At 37.1% G+C, this 20,230-nt stretch overlaps 1 long non-coding RNA gene across 1 annotated transcript; it reads right to left on the reverse strand.

Moving 5' to 3' along the window:
* Positions 1 to 2,326: 2,326 nt before the first annotated feature.
* Positions 2,327 to 12,616, reverse strand: LOC118150641 (uncharacterized). The gene is made up of 3 exons (XR_004738792.2): positions 12,550 to 12,616; positions 3,742 to 3,832; positions 2,327 to 2,559 (listed from the first exon to the last, which is right to left on the reverse strand). It is a non-coding gene; the product is annotated as an uncharacterized LOC118150641 (long non-coding RNA).
* Positions 12,617 to 20,230: the final 7,614 nt, after the last annotated feature.

Here is a 20,230-nt window from a genome sequence, read left to right on the forward strand (position 1 = left end):
TATGCGTGGACTCTCTGGTTTGTCCTTAACATTCCTTTCTTAAACAACCAGTCATTTGACTCAATTTACCAGGTACTATGACTCAGTTTACCATACAAGATTCTTTCTCATATGAAATTATTTCTCTTTAAGCTTTTTTAGCAAAAACAAAAACAAAAACTTCTTTCTTTACATCTCTTTTATTTCCTGCTTCCTTTTACTTTGTTTTGTACATGACCTTTTTGAAAAGGACACACTTTTTTTTTTTAGAAAGAATATCTTCGGCTGGGCACAGTGGCTCACACCTGTAATCCCAGCATTTAGGGAGCGAGGAGGGTGGATCATGAGGTCAGGAGTTCAAGATCAGCCTGGCCAAGATGGTGAAATCCTGTCTTTACTAAAAATACAAAAATTAACGAGGCATGGTGGCAGGCACCTGTAATCCCAGCTACTTAGGAGGCTGAGGCAGGAGATTCGCTTGAATCCAGGGGGCAGAGGTTGTAGTGAGCCGAGATTGTGCCACTGCACTCCAGCCTGGGCAACAGAGTGAGACTTCTTCTCAAAAAAAGAAGAAAAGAAAAAAAAAGAATATTTTTCTACAAATATATTTTTATTGAAAAATACCCAAAATAATGAAATACCTATAATTATATTTAATATAACTTTAAATTTAAAATTATGAAAAGTTTGTCTACAAGCATTAATCCTATTATGTTTACCTAATTATTTTATTGTTATTGTTACCTATATTATTATTATTTTGAGACAGAGTTTTGCTCTGTTAGCTGAAGTTCAGTGGCATGATCTCGGCGCACTGTAACCTCCGCCTCCTGGGTTTAAGTGATTCTCCTGTTTTAGCCTTCCGAGTAGCTGGGATTACAGGCACCCGACACCACACCCAGCTAATTTTTGTATTTTTAGTAGAGATGGGGTTTCACCATGTTGGCCAGCCTAGCCTGGAACTCCTGATCTGAGGTGATCTGCCTACCTCAGCCTTCCAAAGTGCAGGTATTACATGTGGGAGCCACCGCACCCAGCCCTCTTTATCTACATTATTTATAAAAACTTCCATTGTCATTATATAATATTATGGAACCGCCATTGCAAAATTATAACTAAGACAGTGAAAAAGATTTGACCTAACTGACTCCATCTTGCTTCTAACCTCCCAGCTGTCCTTGTTCATTCCTGGGTACAGTCTGAACTAACTTTTGGGCAGAACTTAGTTTATAGTATATTTTTGAAACAAGATGTTAACAGTCCTTTCCCAGAACAAACCTTACTGCCTGTAGACTAGACCGCCTAAAGCCACAAGATTAGTAGTTACGGTTATCTTACTAAATTCAAGACTTAAGTACTTTATTAAATCAATGTCTATGTCTTATTTATTAAAAATTACACAAGCAAAGATCATTCCGTCAGGTTGGGTTTACAGTTTTGTATCCCCTATGCCAAATTTTGACACCTTATAGCATTTGGCAGAGATAAGTATGAAATAACTTGATTAATAAATGCAAATAAAAATGCATATTGGCAATTCTTAAGATATTTCTAATATTACTTTACCAGTAATTTTAAAGCTAGCTTATTTGTGAAAGAGTTTACTTAATTTACTTTTACTTGAAAAAACATTTGACTAGTCTTTTTGTTCCAGATAAAGTATTTGATTCAAACACTTATACTTTCTTAAGCCATTTAATTAGAGCTCTTTCATACAGTTTTAGTAGTGAAAGGTTGTGTACACAACACATAAATACAAAGATGCATCAGACATTCAGATAGAAGTACAGTTTATAGATTTATAAAAACCTTTTTTTCTTCTTAGACTTTCAGATTATTGATAACCTATTCCACAACCCTAGGCAGTTGTCAGCTAAATAGCCTTAAATTTGCATATTAAAGGAAACAGCTTAGGTGAAAATCAAACAGCCAAATTTGCATGATAAGGTGTGAAGAGAAAATGTCTGGTGGTGCTAGAGGGTGATTAAAGATGGATGCCAAACCAAACATAAATTTATAGAAATTTATCACAGGATTGTATAAGGGGACCAATTTCTTTCGATAGGGACTACCTATCTTTGAATTGGATCTCTGAGCTCTAGGCAGAGCCCATACTGAATCCTGGATCTCCAAAAGGGAGAATTATGGGGTTAGACCATGTGATGCTTTTCCAGTGTACTTAAACTTTTGTTTTTTAGACAAAGACATTTCTAAATTCCTAAACCACACTCTTCCTTAAAATCCCAAGAGTAGCCTCCGTGGCACTATTTCAGCAAAAACAACCAAAAAAACAGGTAACATAATACAAAAGTAAGCAGTTTAAGAGCTGAAATGAACTTGAACTTGCCTGTTTACGTTCTTGGGGTTCCGTAAGAAAAAACAGGTTTCTCCCCAAAAGGAATCTAGTGCCTTCTCCATTTTCTTTAAGGAGCCACAGGCTATTATAAACTGTTTCACGTACCACATGCAGGAGAAGGTGGAAGAAAAGGAGAGACAGCAGAAGCATATGAAGAAAACAGTATTCCGTCAACTGAGAAGAAAAAAACTTTTGCTCAAAGACAAAAAATAATAAACAAGGTCCTAGGAGAAAAACAAAAACATAAAGGCCTTTTAAATACAAACACACACATGTTCACAAGCACACATACATCTTGAATGTTAGCTTTTAATTAAGCTGAATTTTAACCGTTGAGCTCTGTAGGAAATAAGAATAAATAAAAGGTTTCTCTTCAAAGCTTTCCTCTTAGTTCATTATGAATAAATAATAGTTTATTCAAAGATTAATTTACTTTAAAGCTTTTGCTAATAAACTAGCTGTTAGGCTTAATAAAGAAATAAGTGAATCCCGCGTTCTTAGTTCTTACACTTTAACCTAGATATTTGCCCTGACATTCCTGGACAAGCCCAGGCAAGCCTTAGGTCACAGCTAATTCCCCTTCGTTATTTGTAAATGTTATCCCTTCTCTAAGCATTCCTCAAGTTACTTTCTCTTTTCCTTTGCTCTCCTCTGGCTTTACTTCTTTAGAAAATTTCCAAGTTTTTAGCCAATTGGGTCAAGCATAGAATGTGAGGTCCTGTTCCGGCCAATGGAAACTGGACACAGCAGTAGGGTGATTGCGCCAGGTTATGAAAGTTATAAATGTCCCTGTCTCCTTGTTCAGGCGTGCTCTCGTGGCAAGACTGCCTTCGAGATGCATCCTTTCTGCAGGAAGTAAACTAGCCTTGCTGAGTGATCCACTGTCTCGGTGTGGATTTTTCCCAATGTTATAAAACCGTTTCCAACAAGCTCCTTTAAAAAAATCATTTTAAATCTCATTATCATATTTCAGCTAGGACGAATTGCTGTTATTTCGGAAGTACAGCCACTGCTCTTTCAGTTTGGCCTGGCAAGCAAAAAGGTGGACTTGTTATGTAAATAAAGCCCCTTAGTAGTAAAAATCAAATTTTTTTTCTTTTGCCCGCAGTTTTTCTTCTTCATCACACCGCTTTTTTTTTTCGTGCATGTGAGAATTTATCCACTTCAGAGGCCTTGTTCACCATAATTTGGAACTTCCTTTGGATTTGATCAAGTTGAAGACCGTTGATCAAACCCAATGGGAAAAAGAACAAAACAACAACAAAAACAGAAACAAAAAAGTTAAGCAAAACAAATGATCACACAACTTACATGATTACCGAGTACTCTAATGGTAAGGAGAAATTAAGACCAGCTGGTCGTTAATCTTCACTTTAGCCAAGACAGACCCCAATTTAGTTACTTACCTAGGGATGGGACTCAGGCTGAAGACTGCTTTCTACCATCAGAGAAGTGAAGCAGGAGCTGCTTCAAGAAACAGACCTCTCAAACACCGAACTGGGAAGGAAGAAGTGTTTATTGTTATTATTATTATTATCATTATTATTTCAGCTGGGAGCCATGCGACAATTTGTCTAAAGGAAGAGAGGCTCTGCCTTTATATAGGCTTACACTCTAGATATTACACATTGAAAAATCTTAGGTTCACTGCCTTAGAAATTACCAGTGAAAGGGTCTTGGGTTTACAGCTTTAGAAATCACATATGAAAGGTTCTTGGAGTGGGGTGGGGGTTTGATCTTGTTTAAGTAAAAACAATGTCTTCCAGAGAGATTTCCCCCACACCATGCCTGCTATTTACAGGAAGGTGATTTAGGAGATGCCAGTTGGCCAGGCCTTTCTTCTATTGAAACGCAGTGTGGAAGTCAAGGGGGAGGTGATCCTAGATGCCTGGGTCTCCTTCCTCAGAAGCAAGAAAAACAAAACAAAACAAAATAAAAACCTCATCTTCCCTGTTGACGGCAAGTTCAAACTCCATAAAGGAGTTACCTGCCTTCCATCGTCATGGAAGCAAGAAAAACTTGCCTTCCTTGTCTTGGAAGCAAGGAAAATCAAAAAGCAAAACAAAACGAAAACAAAAAGAGTTTACGGTAGAATAAACTTTACATCGTGACCAAATTTTGAGAGATCAGGAATTCTCTGGAGGGGGTGCTTCCAGGCCTCAGCAAATTGTCCTATTGGTTTGAGCGATAAAGACAGTTCAAGCTGGTACAAAGCACTGATAAGAAATTTGTGGGGCCGGGCGCGGTGGCTCAAGCCTGTAATCCCAGCACTCTGGGAGGCCGAGGCGGGTGGATCACGAGGTCAAGAGATCGAGACCATCCTGGTCAACATGGTGAAACCCCGTCTCTACTAAAAATACAAAAAATTAGTTGGGCATGGTGGCGCATGCCTGTAATCTCAGCTACTCAGGAGGCTGAGGCCGGAGAATTGCGTGTACCCAGGAGGCAGAGGTTGCGGAGAGCTGAGATCGCGCCATTGCACTCCAGCCTTGGTAACAAGAGCGAAACTGTCTCAGAAAAAAAAAAAAAAAAAGAAAAAGAAATTTGGCAAAAGTCAGAATCATCTCCATGCAGCATCCCTTCATGGTTACCAAAATTTGAATCCTGAATATCTGAGACAGGTCTCAAATAATTTAGACAGTTTATTTTGCCAAGGCTGAGGACACCTACTCATGACCCAGCTTCAGAAAGTTCTGATAACATGTGCCCAAGGTGGTTAGGACACAGTTTGCTTTTATACCTTTTAAGGAGACAGGTGACATCAATCAGCATATGTAAGATGAACATCGGTTCAGTCTGGAAAGGCAGGACAAGTCGAAGCATTCCAGGTCATAGGCAGTTAAGAGACAAATGGTTGCATTCCTTTGAGTTTCTGATTAGCTTCTCCAAAGGAAGCAATCAGATATGCATTTTTATCAGTGAGCAGAGGGTGACTTTGATTAGAATGGGAGGCAGATTTGCCCTAAGCAGTTCCCAGCTTGACCTTTCCCTTTAGTTTAGTGATTTTGGGGGCCCAAGATAATTTCCTTTCAGTGTCAGTAGAATTGCACTTACTTGTAATAAGTCAGAAGATAAAAATGTAGGTCATTCTACTTTTAAAATATTATCTATTCACTAGTCATCTTGCTACTCTGTCTGTAAGAAAAAAGTGACTTCGATGCTCACTCAAATCTGTAATAATTATTATTTCAATAAAAGAAATTAATAGATGAATGAGCATGTTAGGTTTGGAATCGTGGGGTGCGAAAATGATAGCCTTTTTTCCTGGGTTTGTACATATTGTATAGATATTCCGGAAATTTCGTTTTAACACTTGTTTTGAAAAAGTAAAATATCATCTAATAAATATGTGTTCCTAAAAATTACAGTGCTATGAAAATCATGCAGTAAAAACCAAAAGGCTCATGTGAAAAAAGAGGTTAGGCACACAATACAAATTTCTTCCTAACCCCGGTATTTCCATGAGGCTTGCAGTATTTAACTGCACAATTTGGACAGTGAAGTAATTTTTAGTAGCACATACCATGTTATAGTATTATAGAAGAAATGACTGAGTATATGTGCATTATATATATTTAATAATCAGGTAATCATTATATTAGTTTATGGAATACCTGTGTTGTTAAATCAGGAAGACAAACCTGAATCAAAAGGACAGCAAAATTATGGAAATAGAAAACTGACAATTGACTCTTTTCATCTTATCTCAGTTCTTTTCTCAAAGCTAGATCTAGGTAGAAGAAACTTTGGTTAATATCTCCTTCCCCAAGCTAACCCTTAGAGTTGTCTTTAAAAATGAAGATAGCCTTTCAAATGTGTGTTAAACGTAGACAAAAGTATATTTAGAAACCTTTGTTATTTTTATTGACCTGTAATATACAAGAAGGTAGCAGATGTCAGCATTAAGCTTAAGATATAAGTAAAAGAGAGTGCTTACTATGCAAAAGCAGCTCCCAAGAAAACTCCCTCACAATGCTTTTTCATCCAACAATTCCTCTTATGTACCTGGATCTTTACTAGTAAAGATTGTAGTCGTAATTGTAGTAGCACACAATTAATTTGGCTGATAGTTGGCAACAATCGGTTGTGTATTTACTATTTTTAGGTTTTTGTTTGTCAATTTCTCTTCTTTTTACAATATTTGGATAGTTTGTCTATTCCACAGAAAGCAGAAGGCAGCTCACATGACACTGGTTTCGTTCCTCCTTACCTTCCTTCTTTCTGTCCTTCACTCCCTCTGCCCTAGTCTTCCTTTCTTCCATTTTAAAACTTATAACTTGCATTTTTCTATTTAATATTTTATATGATGTTTGGCAACCTTGATTTCAACTGCTAAATTTAATCTCTGTTTCATAAGTAGGCAGTTGCAATAAATTTTAGAATATTATCAGTGCACCTGAGAATCATCTCTACTGATTATTTTTCTTGAAAGATCACACTTCAAATAATCTTGTTCCCTATAAAGGACAGTTTATTGTCAAATGTGTAGTGCCTGGGGACGTTTATGATTCTAAACATGTTTCCATCCCGCTATTTTTCTGACAGCTTGGTTCTGTCTTTCCTGTGCCAAAAATAAACTCTGCATGGTAAGAAGTTTGTGCAGTCTTGGTAGTCCACTGAGGAGTGGGGATTACTTTAACTATAGCTCTAGATTTCTTACAGTAAAAGGCGTATTTTCCAAAATTTGCAGACTGGACCATATTTATAAACAACTTGTAGTTTGTCATTGGAAAATCTAACCATTTCCAAGATTTATTGTGTAGTGTTAAATCTCACAGGTAATACCTTTATATATCTTAGTTTTCTTAAGTCAGAGTACATGATATATCGTTATGTGATCCAACAATCAGCAGATGAAGGTGTTTGCAGTAATTCCATATAGCGCTAATGATACTAAGAGTCATAAAGGGAAAGCTCTTTTTGTATGGATAAGAGTTTAACTTCCATAAATAAATTAATTCCTTTGTATTTTACCTAAGAGTCAGATACCCTCATGAATCATGCAGATTGCAGCATGCTGAGTGCGTTTTGCAAGATGCACATAGGAGGCGATAATTAATGTCTAATCTCTTTCGAAATCACTAATGAGATCTACTGGGTACAGTTGCTGGACCTGTTTACTTTACCAGGTATGTTCATGGATACTCTGAAATGACTCATGGTCTACCTTTAGGTTTCTAGAACTGTCTGTGCTTCCTGACTTCTTTTTACCTGCTCCTGTGCCCTTGCAACAGACAAAACAAACACAATCTCTCTCTCTTTCCCTTTATACCTGGATTATATGTTAATTTAAATTAATATTAGAAACATACATTTTCCCTATTGTTAGTTGTAATAATCTCATTGTCACACTACATTAGTTGTTATAGAACTCTCATTTTGGTTTTAGATGTTTAATTTTTTTCTGTTAAAATTAATGTTTTTACTTTGTCTATGATTCACATCCTGGTAATGTTTTTGCCTCTGTGAAACTAACCTGCTAATAATATGTTAAAGGAATCATTTTATGTTACCATTTATACTTAAAACCATTTCCACATTCAACATTAACTAAATTTATATATACTTACCAAAGATACTGTATTTGAGTGTCTTGTTTTTAAATGTTTTTGGTTCTTTCTCTTTCCTGCCTGTTCTTTGTCTTGCCTTTAATAATGGAATAATATTCTACTTCCCTTCTTTCTGCCAGGTACCCCCTTGCACAATGTTTCCCTTATCTAATTATCTATTTGTTTAGAAGTTCTAGAGACTAAATATTGAAACAATTCAGGCCGCTATGGAATTCTCCCTGACCTGGAGATTTCTTCACAGTTGCAGTTAATCTGCAGCCTGGTCATACCCAAGATGGCACCAACCCATTCACAAGATGGATCAATAATCCGAGAGAAGTTGTCAGAACAAGTCATGTAGACTGGCACCTCCTTGACTCTCCTGCATGTCCCCACATACCATGCAACCCTTTTTAAGTCCTTGCATTCTGTCTAAAATTTGAAATGTTTTATTTAAGGCAGGAGCCTGGACCATTTTCCCCTGCTGGCTTTGGAAAATAAATTCACTGTTCTTTCATAGCATTTTGTCCTTGTTGATTGACTCTGCAAGCAGCAAACAGCCAAGCCTGCACCTGGTTACAATATATCCATTTTTATTATATTCCAGCTATACTGTAGATATAATTCTTTATTGAGGAACAAAAGGAAAACGTGTATCGTATGATCATGGTAGAAAAAGTAGATAATGTGAATTTTTGCTTCTCGACTTGTCATCAGGATTATAATTCTTAGATTTACTTTGATTATTTTTTGGCCTTTGAAAGTTTTATCATTTGTGTGTTTTTTTTTTCTTAAGTCAAAACAAGGAAATAAAATCACATTTGCCTTCCAAGAAACGATAATGTTTAAGTGGTTGTACAGTGTTTTGTATTTTTGGGGGCGGGAGGGGGTTTGTGGAATACACACACACACACACACACACACACACACAGTCTGTATATACACTTACTGGAGCCATCACTATGTTTTGAAAAAAATATATAATCATCTATTGAAGCTTAATAAAATTTTGATTAAGCTAAGAGCTATTTTTGTAGAAAAATAGTAATGCCTCAAATGGTAAACTCATTTGAGTGGCACTTGTTTCTGTGTCTGTATAAGAACTACCTTAAATGTCAATGGGACGTAATCTGCTCTGAGAGCTAAGTTATATTTTCCAAATTTTTACATGTCAGTGTTATTCAGTGAAATTGAAAGAACATGGCCATTGATTGAATTATGGCACTGCTCCTTACTATGGTGGAAGATTTTGGCCAAGTTATTTAACCTCTGGAGTCTCCTTCTTGTACTCTGTAAAATGGGATTAAAAAAAAAAAAATAAGCTAGGCATTTATGTAGCACAGTGCTTGCCTTGTTCTGTGTACATAGTAAAATAGGCAATAATATTATGATTTGTGTTCCATCTCAAAAATAGGAGTTATTCGGGGATCAAAAGTAGGCAAGTAAAAGGAATCTTTCTCCTTTCTCCAACTTCTCAGTATTCCCAGATTTAACATGTAATAGGAAAATAGTCATTAGTGAGAAAGAAACAAATGAAGAATTAAACTCTGTATGTCTATTTTCAGGCATCTTGTTTTGGCTCTGCCATCCACCTTAAATGAGCTTTCACAATCAAAGCAGAAGGGCATCAAAGTTAGGCATTGTTAAGAAATTCACTGCTTTTTCTGAATATCTTGTATTTCTGAACCTTCTGTTATGAGATGAAATTACCTTTGCATTTTTGACAGTGAAATTCTGACAGCTATTAATGAATCAAAGAGGAATTAAATATCAGGACAAAATAGTGGGCGTTGGATAAAAGGCAAATTCAAGGCTAAGAAAACATGTACAGAAGTAGAAACAATGCAAAAGCTTGAGAGAAAAACATCAGTAATGCAAATGGCAATTTAGTACTGAGCATTCTTGTTAACAAATTCAACTAATGACACTATTCTCACAGGAGAAAATTTATGCAAATTCTACTCCCCAAATAGAAATGGATGAAAGAAAAAACTTACAGGCTTTTCTGAACATTCAGACATACAAGAAAATCAAATAATGAAAAATAAATAAATAAATAAATATAAAAAGAGAAGGAAAAGAAACACATAGACACAAAGTGTACTGAAACAATGGAAAAGTTACACATAAAGAAACCAAAATGGTAAGAAATTTGACAAGCATTGAGTTTGCCACTGGGCCTTGAAACTTTACTAAGAATGGGGGTGAAATTAATATTGAATTGAAAGCAGAGGGATAACAGGGGTTCTCACTTTTCCTATAAGGTTGTTACATAGACTCCTACCATGACGAGTCAAACTTAGTTTCCCAAGTTAGAACCATGAGATGTGTTTTGATTAAAGCTTCATGTAGGCATCTATAATGTTAATATATATAATTAACTGCAGTATAAAATCGTTCTTATGTATGAATATTTCTCTCATCAACAGAAATTTTTCCCTCAGGAAGAACACTAACCCATAGAACCTGAAATGTAAGCATTCTGAAGCTCAAACATGACTAAGATAATATGCAAAATTCCATTGAGTGTGTAATCAGTCAACAGATAATTTACAAATTCAAAGAAAAAAATCATAAAATAGCAAAAGAGAAATTGTTTGCTGCAATTGCTTAATTGTTAGCAATTAAAGTACAAATTAACATCATTTTAAGATAAATTTACATACTTATCAAACCACTAAAAAATATAAAAATCTAATATTTATACAAATCAACTTTAACCAACTGAACTGTAAAGTTCAGCTTTTCTTAAATCTCCCCTTACGACCAATTCCCAGGAATGGAATTGCTGTGTCATAGGTCATGGACATTTTTAAGTCTTCTTGAACTTATGTTGAGCCCAGAAAGGTCTGGATTCTAACCAGCTTTGGGTATTTGCATACTTTTCTCACTTTGACAACTTAATGGATGGATAATTTTGTTTTATTTGCATTTCTTTGGTACTAGTTCTTGAGCTTGAGCCGAGCTTGAAGACAATTAGACACGGTCTCTGCACTTGAAGAGCTTACCCAAGTAACTTGGTTGCAAGTCAGTAAATGTTAAGAGAAACATATAATTTCAATATAGTGTAATTTATACTTCCTATTTTATACTGCTGCTCTCCTTGCTACTGGATGAGAAAGGGTCACAAGAATACTCTTCAACAGACCCATCCCAATCTGACAGTGAAATGTTAATTGAAAATCTATTTGCTGAATAATTTTAAGAGATATGCAAATGCTGAACGGGACTCTATTAACATTTCAACATTACGTTGCTTCACTGTTGCTTTTTTTTTTTAAGTTCTCAGGTTGTAGTTTTCCCGATGCATCAGGACTAAACGTTTTGAAGGGTGGTTTGTGGTGGGACTGTGAATAGCAGCCAGGTGAAAAACACCAAGTGGTGAGGGTGAGGCTTGTGATTAGGCGTTAACCACCCCGGATTTCTCTAGGAAGTGAGCAATGGCCAGCCGCAGTGCAGTAGCTGTAGAACATTCCAGACTTTGAAATTCTAATTACTAGTAATTTCTAGTACAGAATCTCTAGTAAAAACTGGCTCTTGTTGAATAACCTGTCGACGTGGCTTTTTCTCTACATTTATTGCCCCATTTCATTCACACAGCTCTGTGACATAGTGATTATCCCCGTTATTAAACATGAGAGAACAGAGGCTCAGAGAGACTAAACATTTTGCCTCCACTGTGCAGTAGGTGAGTTATAAAACTGGGATTTAAAACCACTTTATTCTGACTATGAAGCCATTTTCTACCATGTAGTAGTTACTAGTGGTAAAACAGACAACCTAGATAAATCAGACTGTCATCTTTACCCAAACTGTAGGAATCGTACCTTCATTTTCCTCTCCTTTTCCTAGCTGTGGAAATCTAATTTTCGGATTATGTTTTTAATGGCTTTAAAGACAAACTTTTAATTTTCTGCAAAGACTTCGATCCACTCTGAGTTCCAAAGCATTATATTTTTGTGGCAACCGTGAAGGTAAAATTGGAGCGATGAGATCTGAATTACTCAGAGCAGGAAACCTTTATTACTAGATCATTGTTCTTATGATAATCCGCATCTCTGCTTCTTGTAGCAAAACGATGTCTGCAGCACTAAGCTGAAATGACAGTCTGCAATGTGTACTCTGCTAAACGTTGCCTAGCAATAATTTATTAGAGATAATAATAAAACCTCACTGTTCCATGTTAAAGGATTTCAAATTTTCTGATAATAAATATAATAAAAGGTAGATGATATACGCATATTAATCTTAAATGTTAGACTTAATGAAATGAATAGTCATATAGAGATGATTCAAATGTGTCCCTCATTATATTGTCTGAAACGACTGCATTACAGATGATTTAAAAAAAAAAAAAAGGAAATGACGCACAGAAATGTGAAGCCCTCAGACTCAATACTGTTTTCTAATACCCGAGATTGGGTTACACGGTGTTCTAATCCTCCCTAAGGAAGGTTTTAAAGCATATCAATACTGGCCCAACCTGAGAAATTCTGCACCCATCGATAATTTTTTAAAGCACTCCAGATGACGTTAACGCAGGGTTGAATAACACGGCAATAACTCACATAAAGCGTTATGTAATTTTTGGACGTCAATAGATACCGCCTAATTGTGTGCTATAAAGCCGTTCAGACTCACTTGCTCTCCGGAAAAATTAATTACCTCTGGTCTGTTGCCTGAAAAAATCTTGAGTGTCCCAGGCTTTGAAGAAAAAGGGAGCAGCAGTAGTGCGGCTTGAAGATATTGCCCCCTCGTGGTGGCTTCTTTAATAACAACGCAATGTGGTGCTGCTAATCTAAACCATTTTTGGCGAACAATATTTACTTTTAAAAGACTAAACTTTTAAATCCTAAAAGGATTTGTGGTTAGCACTATTATTTAAGCGTTCTTTTTTATTTCAACATGATTAAATTATAAACTCAGGTCACTGCTTTCAAGTACAGTCCTCCCATGGTAACCATGTGGGGCTGGTTCCAAGACCCCAGTGGATAGCAAAACTAGCTTTTAGCACAGTCAAAATAACATAAACAGTGAGCTGATTTATGATACAACAGTGAAGTAATTAAACTAATCTTGAAGATAAGAAGAACTATGCTTATATGTAAGAATATATGTAAGAATGTGGTACTGGGTTAGTGAAAGAAAGTTGAATTCTTCTCTTCCATAAGCGGAAGTCATTAGATAACACTTGCATCAGCAGAGTCCAATCAGGAGACAAAAACACTCTGTATTTTAGCAAAGAGAATTTAGCATAATTCCTTACTAGTTTATAAAGTTGTTAGCCATGTGATTAACTGAAGAGGTCAAAAGCATATTGTATGTATCATGGAAGTAGCAAATAGAGGATGTAGCTATCCCCGTGGAGCTGATGAAACAAAAGGAAGAGGCTGAATGATTAAAACTTCAATGTTTTATAATATTCCATGGTGTATATGTGCCACATTTTCCCTGTCGAGTCTATCATCAATGGGCATTTGAGTTGGTTCCAGGTCTTTGCTATTGTAAACAGTGCTGCTATGAACATACGTGTGCATGTGTCCTTATAGTAGAACGATTTATAGTCCTTTGGATATATACCCAGTAATGGGATTGTTGGGTCAAATGGAATTTCTATTTCTAGGTCCTTGAGGAATCGCCACACTGTCTTCCACAATGGTTGAACTAATTTATACTCCCACCAGCAGCAATCAAAAATGATGAGTTCGTGTCCTTTGTAGGGACATGGATGAATCTGGAGAACTTCATTCTCAGCAAACTGACACAAGAACAGAAAATGAAATACCACATAGTCTCACTCATAGGTGCGTGATGAACAATGAGAACACATGGACACAGGGAGGGGAGCACTACACACTGGGATCTATTGGGGAGAATAGGGGAGGGACAGCAGGTGGGGAGCTGGGGAAGGATAGCATGGGGAGAAATGCCAGATGTAGGTGAAGGGGAGGAAGACAGCAAATCACACTGCCACGTGTGTACATATGCAACTATCTTGCATGTTCTGCACGTGTACCCCAAAACCTAAAACTCAATAAAAAAAAAACTTCAATGTTTTGAAGAGGGTGCCTTAACTGAAACTCAGCTCTGAATAAGAGGGCGTCTCTGCAAGTATTGGTGTCTGTGAACTCAATGTAGCCTTTGTGGAAGCTGCGAAAGCGGACCAATCAAATATTCCTTCAAGAGAGTACATACTAATGGGAGCACTATTAGCTGGAAGGCCCTTGCTTGAAACATCTTCAGTAGAACGTAGACTCAGACTAATGTGGGGCTCTGAGAAAGTTTTAGAGGGCTTTAGTGCAAAGGCTGCTCATAGAGGGACCTTGTGCTGGTCAGACATCATGAATTCTTGTACCGATGTCATATTCAGTCATTGGCTGCGGGTTTCTCAGTAATTTCACAGCCTACAGCATTACATTACAATACCTTTTCACATGTTGAGTGGGCAAGTGGATATATGAGTCTGGTGTTCATGGGAGGAGTGTCAAGTGAAGACAGAAATGTGGGAGTTGTCAGCACATAGATGATGTTTAACATCATGGGACTAGCCTTATAGAAGAGAGTTGCGTACTGAGTGCTAAGATAGAGCAGCCATATATGAGGGGAAATCAGGACAGCATGGTTTCAGCAAATCAAGGTAAGAACGGAATGGTCCACTCTGTCGAATGATGGTAAGAGGTGGCAGTAAAAAAAGGAAAGTAAATGATCATCAAGCCAATTGAGAAGGGATTGAAGGAGAATATAGACCACTCATTGCATTACATTTGCTGTAAAGATAATTAACTAAGTGAAACATAGAGAGGGACATGAGGCCAAAGGTGTTTTGTTTTGTTGTTTGGTGTGATCTTGTATCACTGCAACCTCTGCCTGCCAGGTTCCAGTGATTCCGGTGACTCAGCCACCTTCGCAGCTGGGATTACAGGCATGTACCACTAAACCCAGCTAATTTTTGTATTTTTAGTGGGAACAGGGTTCAGCCATGGTGGGCAGGCTTATGTCAAACTCCTGGCCTCAAGTGATCCGCCCACCTTGGCCACCCAATATGCTGGGATTACAGGCAAGAGCCACCGCTCCTGACCAAAGTATATTTGTTTTTTCAATTAAGAAGAGAGGCTCTGGATCTCTGGGGGACTGAGCACAGCACAAAATCAAACAGCAACCTACAGAATAAAAAAAAATAGAAAACCATGTATTACACAAGGGATTTATATAAGAAATTATGAAGAATACATACAACTCAGTAGGAGAAAAACAATGTGATTTAAAAATGGACAAAGGACCTGAATAGATATTTCTCAAAAGAAGATAAATGACCAACAGGAATATGAAAAGGTGCTCAATCTTATTAATAATCAGGTAAATGCAAATCAAAACCAATATGAGATCTATATCACACTCGATCTGATGGTTATTATCAAAAAGTCAAGAGATACGTTGGTGAGGGTGTGGAGAAAAGGACCGTTGTACACCATTGATAGGAATATAGATTAGTGCAGCCAGTATAGAAAACAATATTGCATTTCCTAAAGAAATTTAAAAATAGAGCTACCATATGATCTGGCAATTCCTTTTTGGGGCATATATTGCAAGGGAATGAAATCACCACTTCATAAAAATATCTGCACACCCATATGTTCATTCCAGCATTATTTACAACAGAAAAAAGAAGGAAAAAACCTAAGTGCCCATTGACAGATGAATGTATAAACTGTGGTATGTAAATAATAAAATATTATTATCTAGCCTTTAAAAAGGAGATTCTGCCATTTACCACAACACTGATGAAACTGTAGGACATTAAGCTCAGTGTAATAGGCCAGACACAGAAAGATGAAATATTGCACATTGCTTATATTTCCTTGTGGAATCTAAGAATAAAGAGCAAAATATAAAAAGACACAGTGTAAAACAGTGGTTACCAGGGGTAGAGAAGGGGATGAGGGTGGGACTAAATGAGAAGATGTAGGTCAGAGCTTGCAAAGTAGCAAATATGTATGATGAACAAGTCTAGAGATCTAATGTACAGTATGAGAATTATAGCTAAAAAAAAATCATACTGTATTGGGATTCCTGTTAAATGAGTATCTTTTAGCTGCTCTTGCTTGCTATAAAATCAAGAAGAAAAAAATGGGTAACTATGTGAGATGATGGACATGTTAATTTGCTTCACTATAGTAACCATTTTACTATATATGAATTTATGTATGCCACAACATGTGCCTTAAATATACACAATAAAATTTATTATTTTTAAGTAAAATGATCCTAGAACAAGAGAACAAGTTTGGATGCTGATCGGAATGGTCTAGCAGGAGGGATAAATATGAGATACACAGGAGAGAAAAAGATGGTTGCAAATGAGCCATGTACCTCTTGCCTGTGATACCAGCACTTTGGGATTCTGAGGCAGGGAAATCACTTGAGCTCAGGCAGGAGTTTAAGACCAGCCTGGATGACAAAGTGAGACCCCATCTTTAAAAAAAATGATAGGGGCAAGACCATAACCCTTGAGTTAGTAGCAGTGTACAAGTGGAATGGTTATTCTCGTTTGGGATAAGAAACTCTTTCACTGTAACAGACAAGTCAGAGTATATGAATACAGATGCAGCAAATGGGAAGATATGATGTGGAAAGCTTGTGTATGCTTTCCTCTGATTCTTGTGAAGTAGCAAGCAAAAAGGAGGCTCTGGAGATTTTAGGAAAGAAGAAACTGGGAATCATCTAGGGAAATCTGGAAGACTGCGGAACTGTTCAAGTGTACCTATTGTGCATTGCCTTTCAAAGATCATTTTACAGAGATGAAATTGAAATTTGGAAGAAGATCAAATCCCTTATCCAAGATCAAACAGCTAGACAGTAGCTGGATTTCCACTCAAATTCAGGTCCCTTGACTCTTATTCCAGAGCTCTTTCTGATCAAACGTGTCTGTGTATTTCACTTGTGTTTTCAAAATGGCATTTTCTTTCCAAATGCTCAAGCTTCTGCTTAAAAGATATCTTTTGATGTGGAGGAGGACTTCTCCCAGTGCACTGCTCTTGAGTATGGGCAGTCTTGCAAAACCAAGAAATTCTTCTCCAAGTGATTCTGTAAGCAGAAACTCAAAAACTTGACTTTCAAATGCATTAGAAACACAAAGTAACCCACAGATATTGGAATTAGAATACCTTGTGAAACAGATGAGTGGGCTGAGATATTTTATTGGTGGTGAGTTTGACAGTTATTGATTACACCTAAATCATGTGTGAAGGACAACAGAATGTAAGATTTAAAAATTTCAAATATAGTCACTGCCTCATCATTATTCTGTGTTTTGAAATGATACGTTCTGAAAATACCAGGTAGTGCATGTGATATAGTCCACACTGGGCTTGCAAAGATTCAGAGGAATAGAGTAGGTGAATGTGCTTTACTATGACAAAAGACCTTAGAAATTAAGTAATACCCTATCCTTATTTAACATTGAGATTTATGAAGTCCACAAAATTTGTGAACATTAAGGAAGGTCACTAAAGCTAATTAGGAAATGAGCTGGAGCTAGAAGCTGGAGTTCAGTACTCTTATTTCAGTGTTCTTAGCATGCTACCTGTATGTATATGTACGCTTATGTATGTAGTTCAGAGGCTGTCAATAGCAGGGGGTTGTGCCGACAACATTGTTTGAATGACTGTTTTGTACCATGTTAGCTGCGGCATTGTGAGTGGAATACTTATCCTCTCTGAGGATTGGTTTTTTCATCTGTAAGTTGGGGTTGGTCATTGATATGGTTTGGCTTTGTGTCCCCATCCAAATCTCATCTTGTATCATAATCCCTACATGTAGAGACAGGAGCCTTGTGGGAGGTGATTTGATAATGGGAGTGGTGACCCCCATACTGTTCTGGTGATAATGAGAGAGTTCTAATAAGGTCTGATGGTTTTGTAAGTGTTTGACAGTTCCTCCTTCACACACTCACTTTCTCTCTCCTGCTGCTCTCTCTCCTGCTTGCTTCCCCGTCCACCATGATTATAAGTTTCCTGAAGTCTTCCCAGCCATGTAGAACTCTGAATCAATTAAACCTCTTTTCTTTGTAAATGACCCAGTCTCAGGCAGTTCTTTATAGTAGTGTGAAAACGGACTAATTCAGTCATATCTAATTTGTAGGCTTGCGGCAAAAATGAAATGAGATTATGTAAAGGCTTCTAGTTTGTTATGGGCAAATTTTTGTTTTGCTCCGTAAATGTTTGTACCATTTTTTTTCTTTTCCTTTTTCTATTTTGTGTTGAAAGGATGGAGTAGGCAAGAGTTATCAGATGTACAGTGAAGCAGACATTCTGTTCCTTTTGCCAAGGGTATGTCTGTGGCTAGGGTTTTTTTTTTTTTCTTTAAACGTAGATTCACCTAAAGAGTAGAAAAATCTACTATTTTTCTAATTTCCTCTCTTAGTAGGTATCCAGCCAATGAGATAAATACCTGAGGGAGGTAATACCTGAAACTGTAGCAAAGAACATGAATGACCTCTTTATAATAAGAAGTAAATCGCAATACAGATTGACCATGAAAATCATGTGAAAAACTTAAAAGGTAATATTCCTGACGTTAACTTCAAGAAATATGGAATTGTTATGTCTGAGGGTAGGATCAAGGAATCTGTACATAATCTTCACTTATTCTGGAGAAAGTGTGCTTCTTATGCAGCAAATAGACATATAAATGTGCTTATTGATGGCCAACTTTGGTTGGGTAAAGACTGTTGAATCCAGTTTACTTCACGAGCTTTGAAGTGTTCAGAAGACCATGGACAGCACATTACAAATCCTCTGACTTCTTTCTCATGTGCAAACTAAAGAATTTCAAAAAAAGGGCACAATGTTATTTTTTCCCAATTTTATTTTATTTATTTATTTTTTTTGGGACAGAGTTTCGCTTTTGTTACCCAGGCTGGAGTGCAATGGTGCGATCTCAGCTCACCACAACCTCTGCCTCCTGGGTTCAGGCAATTCTCCTGCCTCAGCCTCCTGAGTAGCTGGGATTACAGGCACACGCCACCATGCTCAGCTAATTTTTTTTGTATATTTAGTAGAGACGGGGTTTCACCATGTTGACAAGGATGGTCTCGATCTCTTGACCTTGTGATCCACCCACCTCAGCCTCCCTAAATGCTGGGATTACAGGCTTGAGCCATTGCACCCTGCCTCCCAGTTTTCTTAAAGCAGAAATACTGTGTTCTTTTCAAGACAAACTAAGATTAATTAATATATTCCCTGAATATTGCATTCAAATAAATGATATTTTATCACAATGTGCTAACTTGAATAGTTAGTATATCAAAATAATTCTTCAGGTGCGATGATTCTCTTTTAAAAGTTCACTTATTTTGGCTGGGCATGATGGCTCACACCTGTAATCCAAGCACTTTGGAGACCAAGGTGGGCAGATCACCTGAGGTCGGGAGTTCAAGACCAGCCTGACCAACATGGTGAAACCCTGTCTTTATAATTAAAAAAAAAAGTTCACTTCTTTTACAAATACTTGTTAGAATGTTCAGACACATAAAGTAACCACTTGATTAAAATTAAAGTGAAGTTTAATAAATACTGGGCAGTTTAGACTTAGAATGAAGGTTTTTTTTTTCCTTCATTATATTCAGGGCAAGTCTGAAAAGCCAAGGCATATGTATAATATTCTAGTTCTTCAACTCCTCTCCCTAATCTTAGCCTATTTTATTAGCCTATTCTCAGCTTCATTTCCATATCTTTCCTGTCTTGATCCTGTGTTTGATAGCTTTACATTTCCTGGAACACATTTAATTATCTTGTCTTTTTGTCGTACTGACCACCTTCTAGAAGAATCTGATACTGACTGAATACTTTTGACTAGTCATGGAACTGAATATATTAGTTTTGAAATATATTTTAAAACTTTTCTCCTTAGTCTTTTTTTTTTTTTTTCAGAGTCTTGCCCAGGCTGAAGTGCAGTGGCATGATCTTGGCTCACTTCAGCCTCCACCTCCCGGATTCAAGTGATTCCCCTGCCTCGGCCTCCAGAGTAGCTGGGACTACAGCCTGTGCCACCACACCCAGCTAATTTTTGTATTTTTAGTAGAGACAGGGTTTCTCCATATTAGCCAGGATGGTTTCCATCTACTGACATTGTGATCCACCCACCTCAGCCACCCAAAGTGCTGGGATTACAGGCATGAGCCATGGCTCCCAGCCTAACTTGCCTCCTTAGTCTTAAGATATAGCCATGAAATATACTTTAGAAACATTTTTCCTCCCTCCAGGCACTCCTTTCCACCTGACTCTATGACCAATGTCTGCATGCTTATCTAACTATATGTTTGATTACTAATTCTAGGAGCTAATCT

The sequence above is a fragment of the Callithrix jacchus genome, chromosome X (genome assembly GCF_049354715.1).
Source record: "Callithrix jacchus isolate 240 chromosome X, calJac240_pri, whole genome shotgun sequence".
In the NCBI taxonomy this organism is placed as follows: domain Eukaryota; kingdom Metazoa; phylum Chordata; class Mammalia; order Primates; family Cebidae; genus Callithrix; species Callithrix jacchus.